The sequence below is a fragment of the Camelina sativa genome, chromosome 7 (assembly GCF_000633955.1).
Source record: "Camelina sativa cultivar DH55 chromosome 7, Cs, whole genome shotgun sequence".
In the NCBI taxonomy this organism is placed as follows: Eukaryota; Viridiplantae; Streptophyta; class Magnoliopsida; order Brassicales; family Brassicaceae; genus Camelina; species Camelina sativa.
The window spans coordinates 9,817,759-9,831,786 of record NC_025691.1 but is presented as its reverse complement, the minus strand read 5'-3'; the positions used below and the strand labels follow the sequence as shown (position 1 = coordinate 9,831,786).

The window sequence follows — 14,028 nt, the reverse complement described above, 5'->3', positions numbered from 1 at the left end:
ACATTTGTTTGGCCTTGGTGGCGGTGCCGTTTAGTACATTTGTTTGCCCTTGGTGGCGGTCTTGTTTAGGACATTTTGTTTGACCTTTGTGGCGGCCCTTTTTGGGCAGACAAATGATCCTTGTGTTGTCATGAGGTATTTTAATGAGGGGATATGTGGTTGGTAGGGCATCGTGTTGTCTTACTGATAACTCTCTAATTTATATGTTTTTAGCGTCATTTTTTGTCCATATTTTGCATTGTTCATACTTCTAACTTAGCATTTTTTGGTCATTTACTGTAGGAATCCACTTTTAGACCATTTAGAGTGTTGCATTTCTGCATTTGCATATTTTGGATGAAAACTTGTGCTAAAGAGCCAAAAATGGGGAAAAACAAGGACAACTCGAGCATGTACCCGAAGGAGCCGTCGAGCTGCAAGAACAAGTTCGAACCCCAACACGATCGAGGAGGATCCAAGAGCATGAAGAGCAACCCGAAGATCCACCCGAGGAGTAACCCGACTTCACCCTCGTGTACCCCATCGAGTAGACCATCGGGCAGATCTGGGAAGCTAGGTCAAATGGGTTTCCATATATAAACCCCCTCCTCTCCTAGCTCGCAAATGAGCACGCCGCAGACGCTCAAACCAGAGAGCGAGAGCTTCTGTGAGAGAACTGAGCGACTCAAACATTTTCTTCTTATTTTGCATTTTTATTTTGTAGTTTTCTTAGATTTCTATCATATACTCTTTCTACTCTACTCTCTCTTTTAATACAATGTCATTTTCATTCATTTTGATTGCTTTGTTATTCGTTTCTATGTCCGAGTAGTGTAGTAAAGTTTCTAGGGATGGGATAAATGATTTTGTATTCTTGATCGGTTAGGATGCTTTAGTTGATTGTAAATGATTGATAGATTTCCTTCTAGATNTGGTCATTTACTGTAGGAATCCACTTTTAGACCATTTAGAGTGTTGCATTTCTGCATTTGCATATTTTGGATGAAAACTTGTGCTAAAGAGCCAAAAATGGGGAAAAACAAGGACAACTCGAGCATGTACCCGAAGGAGCCGTCGAGCTGCAAGAACAAGTTCGAACCCCAACACGATCGAGGAGGATCCAAGAGCATGAAGAGCAACCCGAAGATCCACCCGAGGAGTAACCCGACTTCACCCTCGTGTACCCCATCGAGTAGACCATCGGGCAGATCTGGGAAGCTAGGTCAAATGGGTTTCCATATATAAACCCCCTCCTCTCCTAGCTCGCAAATGAGCACGCCGCAGACGCTCAAACCAGAGAGCGAGAGCTTCTGTGAGAGAACTGAGCGACTCAAACATTTTCTTCTTATTTTGCATTTTTATTTTGTAGTTTTCTTAGATTTCTATCATATACTCTTTCTACTCTACTCTCTCTTTTAATACAATGTCATTTTCATTCATTTTGATTGCTTTGTTATTCGTTTCTATGTCCGAGTAGTGTAGTAAAGTTTCTAGGGATGGGATAAATGATTTTGTATTCTTGATCGGTTAGGATGCTTTAGTTGATTGTAAATGATTGATAGATTTCCTTCTAGATTGGTGTTCTTAATGCTGTCAACAGAGCGGAAGGTTGAGATTAGATCTAGGGCGTTTACAAATGCTACAGGCTGAAAGGAGTAGATAAAATGCTTGATTTAGCCAATGCTAGAGGTTTACTTAACTCTGAGTAACAAAATTTGATGAGTTTAAGTCTACTAACAATGATGAATCGTTCTTAATGCCTGCTTGTTCATATTGCTAGTGTGACAGTGGGGTAATGCATTCAAGGTTGATTGTTGCTAGTGTGAAAGTGTGGTGACAAGGTCTTAGAGGTTCATTGTCTAGGAAATAATTGCTTGAGGCATGTAAGGCATCCGTACTGGTCTAGAACACTTAGGATTCGATAACCCCCATCCTTAAGAACTTTCGTATTTTATTTATTTGCATTTTCTTCATTTACTCGACTACCTACCCGATCAGGTACACGATAACCTATATCGATTAATGCCTCGAGCTGCTCATATCTCACTTGCATACTCGATCACCCCACTCGATCCTATACTCGATTGCTTGCATCGAGTGCTTAGGTCGTGTGGTTTACTTGTTTATTATTCTTTTACTTTGTTTATTTTAGGATTGTTAGAACCAAAACCCTAATTGCTTGGCTTGACTTGTATTGTACTGATCACATCCTTCCTGTTACCAATACACAACCATTTGGATTGATAACCCTTTGTACTACAACTACATAGGGGATTGATACCCTGGGTGAAAACCTGTCTATCACTTACGCGAGCTACGGGAAGGAAACTTGGATAGGGATAGGACTCAGACGTGTTCAGAATTGTTTGCTCGCGACTCTTGGGGGACTTAGTTCCTCCTAGTACCGTCAGATTCTAAGACTTTGTGGCTTGGGAGTATGGCTGGTATATTGACTTCGGATGACGATTCGGGGGCGCGCTGTAGGGTGGCAACCCAAGAGACGAGTATTGGGTTAGGCCTGTGAGTAAAAAGGAGAGTCCAAAACTCGAGAGCAAATAATGCCTGGAGCGTGAGTCTATCGCCTAGAGGTGACCTTCTGTAGATCGGTCGGAGGAGTGCGGGCCATGGAGACAGTATCATGAGAGTCCTTGGCTGAGTGTTGTTCGAGATTCGAAGACGAATCTAAATTGGTGGGGAAGAATTGTAACATCTGTGAACCATAATCCCGGTTTGGGATTGCATTGGTCGATACAGATGGTGCATCGGTCAATGCAAGTTCAATTTTCTGCGTTTTGACTTAAGTTAAACGCTGCGTTTTAGGCAAAGGGAGAAGGGAACCCCTAAGTCAAGCTTTTGTCTCATTCGACGTGTTTTGGCCGTTTTAGAGAAAAAGAAAGAGAGAAAGAGTTTTGTGAGTGTTCTTGAGGATTTCTGGAGATTTGAGGCTGTTCCTGTAGAGATCTGTAGCTGGGATCGTTGTAGGAGCTTCCTAGAAGTGTTTTCTTGCTTGTTTGAGGTTCAGATTCTTCTTGGCAAAGGTAAATGCATGACCATGGCTTATCTAAGCTAGAGATCTCTCTAATTTACGTGTTTTGTGTTGTTAGGCTTGTTAGATTGGTGTTTGGGATGATTGGAAACTTTCTTGTGGCTTGGGATCGAGTCTTGTGGTTACAGGAACAAAAATTCGGCAAGAAGCTTCGGGGGAAAACGATGCTCAGCATTGCATCGGTCGATGCAAGTGCGAGGACGGCGCGTAAAACATTAGGGTTTTCGTGTTATGTCGAGCATGCGTCAGTCGATGCAATGGGAGCATCGGCCGATGCATGTGTAACTTGCATCGGTCGATGCAGCCCTTGCGTCGGTAGATGCATCCCCATGTGGCGTCAGTCGATGCATGTTGGTGTCGGTCGATGCAAAGTCCCGGTTTGTCGTTTGTCGTTTGTTGTTTGTTGTTTGTTGTTTGTTGTTTGTTGTTTGTTTTTTGATGGTTAGAGATCACTCTATTGCTTGTGTGTATAGCCCAGTAGATGGGAGGATTGCCTTACTGAGTGTTTATAAAATACTCATGCATTGCAATTTGTGTTGGTGATGCAGGTTAAGGCAAAGTATGATCGTGGAATCAAGGCAATGAAGAGGAGGATGTTCTAGGGACTCGATTGGTTGTTGTCTGGCATTGCTAGATTGCTAGAGTTGGGTCATTAGAAACATTGTTAGGTTGCCGGTTTTATGTTTCCTGATGTTTGGTATTTGGATATTGTTTATGATATAATATTGGTTATTAATTATTGGTTTATTGTTTGGGTAGTGGTATCTGTTTTCCGCTGTTAGTTGTGCTTGGTTAGGTGGTTAGTGGGTATGGGACCACTAGTTGTAGTTTATTTATTACTGTTGCTATATTATTATTATTTATTATTTACTATTATTATTTAAAAAAAAAACGGGTCAGGTTGTTTCAGTTTGGTATCAGGGCCCTTATGGTTCTAGGTTTGGGTTCACTAGGTTTCTGTTGTGATGTTTAGGATTGCATGTCTTGATTGATTATGTGAGTTAGTTAATTGTGTGTGGCATGGAGTCCTAGAACATCCTCTTCGAGTCTATAGTGTGATTCCACGGTGAGTTTACGTTTCTGTGTTAAGTTAATTGTGTGCTTAGCCTTCTATTCATGGTAGTGCAGATGGTTAGAGAGGATGCTGTTGCTGGTCGTAGTCGTGGACGCGGACGTGGTCGTGGACGCGGACGTGGTCGTTGTAGGGGGAGAGCCCCAGTGGTTAGTGGGACCAATGACCAGAGTGTGACAGCAGATGGTGTTGGCGAGTCGCAGGTGGTCCAGGGGATTCCGTGAGTGTGGCCGGAGGGGGCGGTGTTGATGCTCCAGTAGCCGTTGATGTTAGGGCCCCATGTGCGGGTGTCCCAGCGGGTGGAGTCCCGGGTGTCGACCTTGCGGCTTTTCTGGCACAGTTAATTGAGCGGTTGCCGCCAGTGGCACCGACTCAGGCTCGGGTAGTGCCACCAGTGGTGGCGGAGGAGCGGCGGCCAGTGGCTGCGGATGTGGGGGTCCANATTTTGAATGACTGGTTTAGCGGTTTAAAATTAGTGCGTTTGCGGGAGGTTTACGACTGTTTGACCAGCGGGTGCAATAGCGGTTGGAACATAATAAATGTGATATCTANATCAGCATGCCGACAGAGATGGGTCGTATTTATACCGAGCGGTTTTCAGGAGGTACAGATCCTACCGCTGCGGAGGCGTGGAGGACGAGTGTGGAACGTAACTTCCATACTCTAAGATGTNTTAAAATAATAATTATTCCAAAAAAAAATATCAAATTGAAATACTTATTCCTTTATGCATTTGGCTTTTCACCAAAAATTTAANTACCATTTGAATGGTGATGCTTAGTTGTGGTGGAGTTTTGTGGCAGCCAGGAGAGTGCAGAGGGAGATGACTTGGGCTGACTTTGTCTTGGAGTTCAACCGCAAGTATTTCCCTAGAGAGGCACTGGATATGTTGGAGATGCAGTTCCTTCAGCTAGCTCAGATGCCATTAGAGAAAACTTTTTAATTTTAAAATCTAAGATAGTTGTATGTAAGTTGTAATAGATTGATTTTGAAAATGTTTGTTTTAGGGACAATAGAGATGTATCTTAAAACAAAATGTAAGATACATATCATAAAATATCTAAAATTAAAATATAGAATTAAGCTTTTCTAATAATATATATTTTTTTTTGACACATACAACAATAAAAACCAACCAACAAAAAACACAAAAAATGTATAATATTTAAGAAAGAGTGAAAGAGAATGAGAAAATAAGTATTTCTAGGATGGGAAGTTAGGGGAGTTACAATTTCGAAACAAGAAGTATAGGAGTTAATTGTAATTTATTATGTGTTGAATAAAATTGAACAGAGAAATATAGTTAATGCAAATTTATTTTATTTCATTTTTTATGTTAAAGTGTGAGTTAAATGTATATGATTGAATGCGTTTTATTTATGGTTTAATTGAATATTTTTTTTATTTGAGCTTTATATTAAAGTGTGAGTTAAACTTCTATGATTAAAGTGTTTTATTTGTGATTTAGGGCCTGACTAGTTCAAACTCTGCGGTTGTGGTTGCGGTTGCGGGAGATTGCGGAAGCGGACGATTGCGGTTTCAAGCGTTATTAAGCATTTTGAATGACTGGTTTAGCGGTTTAAAATTAGTGCGTTTGCGGGAGGTTTACGACTGTTTGACCAGCGGGTGCAATAGCGGTTGGAACATAATAAATGTGATATCTAATATATAAATGTTTAAAAACACCAAAATTTTTATTAAACTTGATTTATAATTAAAATTATTAAAATAATAATTATTCCAAAAAAAAATATCAAATTGAAATACTTATTCCTTTATGCATTTGGCTTTTCACCAAAAATTTAATCATGTAATTTGATAAATGACAAAACATATGCTTTAGATCGTAGATCTTTTCTCTTTTCTCTTAGATCGTGGGTCAGTAGTTGCATCGGTTGAGAAGAGTCATTGGTGATTTGTTTTAATATTTTTCACAAATAATCTTATTTTTAAAAATTTTGAATATTATATTTATTTAGATTTTTTTGAACTTATGTGCGATGTGCCATTAAATTTACATCAAGTTTTCCGGGTTATTGTTAATTGGAATATTATTTTCTTCAAATTGTTTATTTTATAATCTCTCCAATCATATCTGTACTTCATTTTCTCCCATCTTTAATGAGTAAAATGGTAAGATAGAAAATATAACAAAAGTAATTTTCATTGTCATTGATTTCTTTTAAATTTTTTAACAAAAAAAAAAAAAAAAAAATCNGGGCCTGACTAGTTCAAACTCTGCGGTTGTGGTTGCGGTTGCGGGAGATTGCGGAAGCGGACGATTGCGGTTTCAAGCGTTATTANGAGCGGTTGGGAGCGATTGGGATTGGGAGCGGTTTGAGTGATTGGCTCCAATCGCTAGCGGGAGAACCAGTCAACACCTTAATTGGAGATTTTTATTTTATTTTAAGTCATGAGTTAAATTAAATGTGTTTTATTTGAAAAACAATTTGTATATTAAGTCATGAGCTAAATTAAATGTGTTTTATTTGAAAATTTGTTTTTGTTCAATGACAAAATGTGTTTTCTTTATGGTTTAATTGGAAATATTTGTTTAGTTTTATATAAAATTTTGATTTCAATCTATAATCAATCTTTTAAAATAATATTTAATTTGTTTTTTTAATACATACAACAATAACCAACCAACCAACCAACAAAAAAACACAAAAAATGTATAATATCTAAGATGAAGTGAAAGAGAATGAGAGAATGAAAAATGAGTATTTATAGGATGGGAAGTAATGAGAGTTACAGTTTAGAAACTAAAAAGTATGGGAGTTAATTCTAATTTATTGTGTGTTGAATAAATTTGAGTGGAGAAATAAAGTTAATGCAAATTTATTTATTTCAGTTTTAATATTAAAGTTGGAGTTAAATGTATATGATTAAATTTGTTTTATTTATGTTTTGATTGAATTTTTTTATTTATTTATTTTAGATTTATATTAAAGTGTGAGTTAAATTTATATTATTAAAACTGTTTTATGTATGGTTTAATTGGAAATTATTTTATTAATTTTATAATAAAGTGTGAATTAAATTTATATGATTGAACTATTTTATTTGTGGTTTCATTAGAAACAGTTTTTTAGTTTCATATGACAAAATGTGTTTTATTTATGGTTTAATTGGAAATATTTTTTTATTTTATTTCAGTTGTAATATTAAAGTGTGAGTTAAATATATATGATTAAATATGTTTTATTTATTGTTTTGATTGAACCTTTTTAGCTTTATATCATAAAAAGTATGAATTTAGTATAACGTTGAAAGATGCCTCAATTTAATTCATCACAAACAGGACATGCGGGTTAAGCCAAGGTTTAGAGCTACATTTTTTTTGGGTGATTTTAAGACCACATTTTTGTATATCTAATGGACTTTCAACCACAATATTTGAAGTCCACGTCATAATTATACCGTAAATATGGACCACATAAATTTTTTTTGTTTTTCTTTTTTGAGTTATTACATATATTTTTTATAATTTTGTTATTTATATGTATTTATTGTATGTTTTCCTTTATTTTTTTTGAAGGGATTTTAGTTTTTTTTTATTAAAAAATATAAGAAAATGCCACATATTTTTTTTTGCTTTGGGCCACCAATATTATTGGACTGGCCCTGATCACAAACAAAGTTGAGACTTTTTTCATCATTTTTGCTAAGTTCATGTTTTTAGCGATATTTTCCCCGAAAAAGATATCAAAACGTCAATGCAATTTTTTTTTGCCTAAGAGAGTCCGATGATCAATTTTGATAAGAAATTTGTCGGGGAAAAGAATGTCTACAAAACAAAAATAATCCAAAAAATGTTCATCATTTTACTTGTCTCACTAAAATTGTTATAATAAGCAACATAAAATATATTTCTCTAGATAATTTTTTGTACTTCATATTTCTAGATATGGGGGAAATAGTATTTTACCAGATCTATAATATGTTACTGCTTGGAGCTTTATTCGTCGTAAGTCGCTCGGAATGTAATCAGAGGAATGTGCAGGACTTTGTAGTAATCTTCACCTTCTTCCAAAAATCTTTCCTCCCATCTCTTGTCCATATTTAGATGATTTAAGGAAGTGTTGAATAGCAGCTCAGCAGGAACTTTCTCTAACTTTTGACAGCCCCAAATAGACACAGTATGAATCAAAGGCATAGAGCCTTCTTCTACTATCCACTCTTCCCACATATCTAGTCCACCTATTTCAAGCTTCTGCAACTGAGGAAACCCACCAACCGAGCAAACCATCCTCCTCCCACAGAAAGCGTTTTTCAATAAAGTAGCCTCTTTCAAGTGATGAAGCTTCTCTAGGATCGGCATTGGATCCTCCTCCAAACAACACTCACTTAGCTTTAAGTATGTAAGGCGAGAAGGGAAGTGTTGTTGCCTTGGTATATATAAATTCAACGTTAGATGTTTGAGGTGAATGAAATCCAAACAATTCCCTTTTCTGTCATTCTTTCAGAAGAAGTACCCACTATATAAAGATATTCAAGGTGTCTCAGTCCACCTATTGATGCAGATAGAGTTTCTATACTGTTCTCAGGAGTTAAGCTGATGGCTAGAGTCACCAACCTGGACATACCACATAAATCTTTTGAGCTGCTATGCCACGTCGAGAAATGAATCAAGGTCTCCAACTTTACTAAATTAGTCAAATTCAACTTCGTCTTCTTATGCATATCGAAGGGTAGTTTAAGATATCTCAATTCATGCATCCGCATGAAGACATCGGGCACAAATATAAATTCTGTATCTATATCTAGATTTAGATAGATCAGTGACATTAGGTTTCCTAGAGAAGAAGGTAGATGAGATACCTTAGCATCTTGTAAGCTCAAGTATCTTAAGTGGATGAGCTTTCCAATGCCAGAAGCTAACTTCCTTCCTTCAAAATCTACATAACAGAGATCTAACACTCTCAGAAGTTTTAACCTTGTAAAGCTTGTACCTAATAGCTTCCAACTTTCTCCCCAAACATCATGCCAGAGAACCACGAGAGATCGAAGTTTCAACATGTAAGGTAGTAGGACAATGGCAGACAAGCCTGCGAGATCTACAAGGAGCTTGAGAGTCTGTAGTCGAGGAGCAGGTACCTACACTTGTTACTGCAATCTGTAGGAAATTTTCTTCTTTGGCTTTAAATAAACAAACTTCTCTCATCATATCATGCAAATGAAAATTTCCAAATCTCAAAGTAGTAGCTTCTCTTTCCCAAATTATCATATTTCTCCTCACCAACTCCTCTATGTAGCTCTCTCCAACATCTAGAATGGTCTCTCCATCCTGATGTGTACGTTCTGACATTCCTTCTGCAGCCCAATAATAATACAATTTCTCCACGTTTATCTTATGATCTTCTGGAAAATGGGCCAGGTAGAGGAAACAATGCTTCAAATAACTAGGCAACTCCTCAAAGCTCATAGACAATACATGGTATATGACACTAATCGATCTTGAGTAATATTGTTCTCACCCATTACATATGTAAACAAGTTTAAAATGAAGCTATACCACACTAAAAGTATAAAATATATAGTAAATTGTTTTTTAAATCCGGTTATATATATAGTGTCATTAATATCATTATAGATTTACATATCCAAAAAAAAAAAGAAAGCCCTGATGTTTGTTTGATGTAATGAAAATATCTTCAGTCAAGAATGTGTCCATGCCCGTGAGCAATACGATATGTAAAACTAAAACCTATAATTTATAAATACCAAGGTTTCTCTTGACAACTGAAAACTTATTAAACGTAATCCTAGGATTAAATATTTCACAATATACTATGAGATCTAATCAATTACTGCTATAAGTCTTTTCAAGTAATGACTTCTTGGAATAAGGCTTGTTATATTTTTTAGTTCAAGTAATCTTGATAACTATCTTCAAATACATTCTAGCTGTATGTATCTCTTGACATACCCAGATGCAAAGAGAGATAAACAGTACACCAATCCAAAACATATACCAAACACAGAAATTTGCTAATGAAAAAAGAGAAAAACAGATAACATATAATTTTATAAAAAGAATAACTAACCTCTTGAATCTTGAATCCTTGATGGCGTTAAGGGACTTTCTCCTCTTGTCGCTGTTTAAGAAGAAGAGAAACACTCTAGTTCAGACTTTTCAACTCTCCAAATGATGTGCCTTTTTCAAAAAACGAGAACTACTTTTTCACCCACCAATTTTCTATCTTCATTCACTAGTTCTTTGATAAACAAACAGTAAAAACAAATATTTTTTGTTTTTGTTTTTGTTAAAGGATTCTAGTTTACATAATTTTTAACACAGTTAAATCTGAAAGTAGTAAATATAAATCTAATGTCAATACAAACTACGAAGTATTGTTGACATAAGTTTACTCATAAATCTGATTACACATTGTTAAACTATGGTTTTAACCAAGTACTAAATCAGTACCCATGCTAAACGGGTTGAACTCTTTTTTATTTAAAGAGTTTATTTATTTTATTTTTTTAATAAAATTTTAATATGTTGTATTAGTCTATGCTATAACTTCAATAATGTATGTCATACATCAAGAATATCACAATAAAACATAATTTTGTAAACTGTGTTTTTTTATTTAACCGAGTTGCTGCTATATTAGGAGTAATTTAAATATATATATATATCTATATATATATTATATCTTTTGGTAAAATTAAGATTGATTTGATTATACTTTAAATTAATGTACTTGATTTTTTTTTTAAATTAATTATGATCCGAGAAAGATCAGACAAAAGTAATAATCGTTTTAGCCATTGATAGATTATGTTATGAGGATCAGCATTAGTTTTTTTTTTTTTTTTTTTTTTAAAAAAAGGATCAGCATTAGTTCTATTTTCATTCCTTAGCATAAAATACATGACCTGCCTGATCTTACAAAGTAAACATTGTTTTCACCAAAATAGGATATGGACAAAAAGTCTATGTAGAAGGCAAAACAACCGAGGAACAAAAAGTCTATATATATAATACTGTATTCATTACAAATGATCCAATAAAAGAAGTACTGGTGTGACCGACTGATAACCAGTCAATGCAATAAACATAAAAGTCAATCTTGATATGAAGCTGAAAGTACTTTTGTTCTCCTCTAATGATACTCTTAACATAAATCACAAGTCTTTTCAGAAAAAGATATCAAGACGTCAATGCAATTTTTCCGCGTAAGAGAGTTCGATGACCAATTTTGATAAGAAGTTCGTCGGGGAAGAGAATCGTCTACAAAACAAAAAACATCCAAAAAAATTCAGTGAACGCTAGCATCATTTTACTTGTCTCATTAAAATTGTTGTAATAAGCAACATAACATATATTTCTCTAGACACTTTTTTGTACTTGATATTTAGATATGGGGGAAATAATATTTTACCAGGTATAGAATGTGTTACTGCTTGGACGCTTGGAGGCTTGGAGCCTCATTCGTCGTAGGTCGCTCGGAATGTAATCAAAGGAATGTGCAAGACTTTATAGTAATCTTCACCATCTTCCGAAAATCTTTCCTCCCATCTCTTGTCCATATTTAGATGATTTAAGGAAGTGACGAATAACAGCTCAGCGGGAACTTTCTTTTAACTTTTGGCAACCCCAAATAGACACAGTATGAATCAAGGGCATAGAGTCTTCTTCTACTATCCACTCTTCCAATTTATCTAATCCAGATAATCTGAGCTTGTGCAATCGAGGAAATCCACCACCCCCAAGCAAACCATTCTCTTCCCACAAAAAGAGTTATAAATTAATTTGACCTCATATAAGTGAAGCAGTTTCCCTAGACTTGGCATCGGATCGTCCACCAAACGACAACCATCTAAAGATATGGTTGTAAGGTTAGAAGGGAAGTGTTGTTTTGTAGGAAGCCTTGGCATATACATACGCAAACTCAGCTTTTTTAGATGAACAAAATCCAATACAAGTCCCTCCATGCTGTTAGACATGTGATCATCTATCTCAAGATTTCCCAGGTGTCTCAGTCCACGTATTGACGCATATAGAGTTTTCAGAGTAATATCACTAGTTAAAGTTATTACAAGAGTCCTTAATCTGACCATACTACGAAGATCTTGTACGCTGCTATTCTCTGTTGTAAATTCTTCCAAGGTCTCCAAGTTTACTAGCTTACTCAATTCTAACTTTGTGCCCTTATGCATAAGAGTTGGCAATGCAAGATATCTTAACTCTTGCATCCCCATCAAGACATTTGGCACAAATATAGACTCCATATGTCCCATATAAACATTAATATTTAGATAGATCAGCAACATTAGATTCCCTAGAGAAGAAGGTAGATGAGATACCTTTGCCTCTTTTAAGCTTAAAAACTTTAAGTGGATGAGCTTTCCAATGCCCTCAGGTAACTTCCCTCCTTGAAACTCGGCTTTATAGAGATCCAAGACCCTGAGAAGTTCTAACCTTTAAAAGCTTGAACCTGATAGCGTCCAATTTTCTCCATAACAATCCAAGACAATAAGGAGAGATCGAAGTTTAAAACTACTTATATCTCTCTCAACATGTAATTTAGTAGGATACTGGCAGACAAGTCTACGAGATCTACAAGGAGATTGGGAGTCTATGGTCGGAGAGGAAGCACCGGAAATTTGTAGGAAGTTTTCTTCTTTGGCTTTAACTAAACAAAGTTCTCTCATCGTGTCATGCAAACGACAAGTTTCAAATCTCAAAGTCTTTTTATCTCTTTCTGAAATAACCAAATTCCTCCTAACCAATTCGTCTATGTAGTTGTCTCCAACATCTCGAATAGTCTCTCCATCGTAATTCCTAGGTTTGAGTATTCCTTCTACAGCCCAATAGTAAGCCAAATTAGACACATCTATTTAATCATCTTCTGGAAAATGGGCCAGGTAAAGAAAGCAATGCTTCAAATAACTTGGCAACTCTGCAAAACTCATACATAGTACATGGTAGACCGAACTGTTGTTAACATCATTTAAATTGGCTCTTCCCATGCTACGAGATCCAATATCCTCAAATACTCTTTTCCAATCGAGCATTGTATATTTCGCAGCTAAAAAACCTCCTAACACTTTGATAGCCAAAGGCAATCCCCTACAATGTTTTATCATTTCCTTACCCATATCCTCCATTTCCTCATTAACCATAAATCCTGCACAACATTATCGCCTCGTTAAGTAGTATTACATTTTATCATAACTCAATAATACAGTTCAACCGGATTATGTTGTGGTCATCCTAACAGAACTCTTTTTCTATTATCAAATATAAAAAATTCACTAAATACTTACCCGATGAATTTCTCTTTGGAAATGCTATTAGTTGAAGAAGTGTCCAACTTTCTTCAATACTCAGGCATTCTGATTCAAAGTTGATAAATGTTGTATCACCACGTACTCCAACGCTCTTATTTCGAGAAGTAAGTAACACCTTCCAATCTGTAGAGAATCTATTTCTTTTATAATATCCAAACACACAGAACATAATAAGATAAATTATTTTTCATCTCTCTTTTTTTTTAGGTACCATAGAAAGGTCACCTTTTTCGGGTGGAAATATTGGCTTGATTCGCTCCCAATCTTCTTCTCTCCATATGTCATCTAGCACAATCAATGATTTAGATTTTTCCAGCAAACGAAATAGTTCGTCTTGGAGTGTTGATTCTGTCATCTTCAAAATTTTCTTTTCCTCTTCATTCGGTCTAAGATCCCGCAAGATTGTTTGCCACACAAGCTTCCGGGTAAACTCTTGTGAAACACACACCCATGCGAGTCCATCAAACTTTTGCTTAACCATCTCATTGTTAAAAACAAGTTTAGCAAGGGTGGTTTTACCAACACCTCCCATCCCAGTTATAGAAACAACTTGAATGTTATCTTCCTCGACAAAATATCCAACCAATTTCTTTACCTTTCTTCCCAGCCCCACAAGATTGGTTTC

At 35.9% G+C, this 14,028-nt stretch overlaps 2 pseudogenes; both read right to left on the bottom strand.

Moving 5' to 3' along the window:
• On the bottom strand, positions 7,945-9,608 carry LOC109125526 (annotated as a pseudogene).
• Positions 11,498-14,028, bottom strand: part of LOC104704485 — a 5,372-nt pseudogene continuing 2,841 nt past the window's right edge.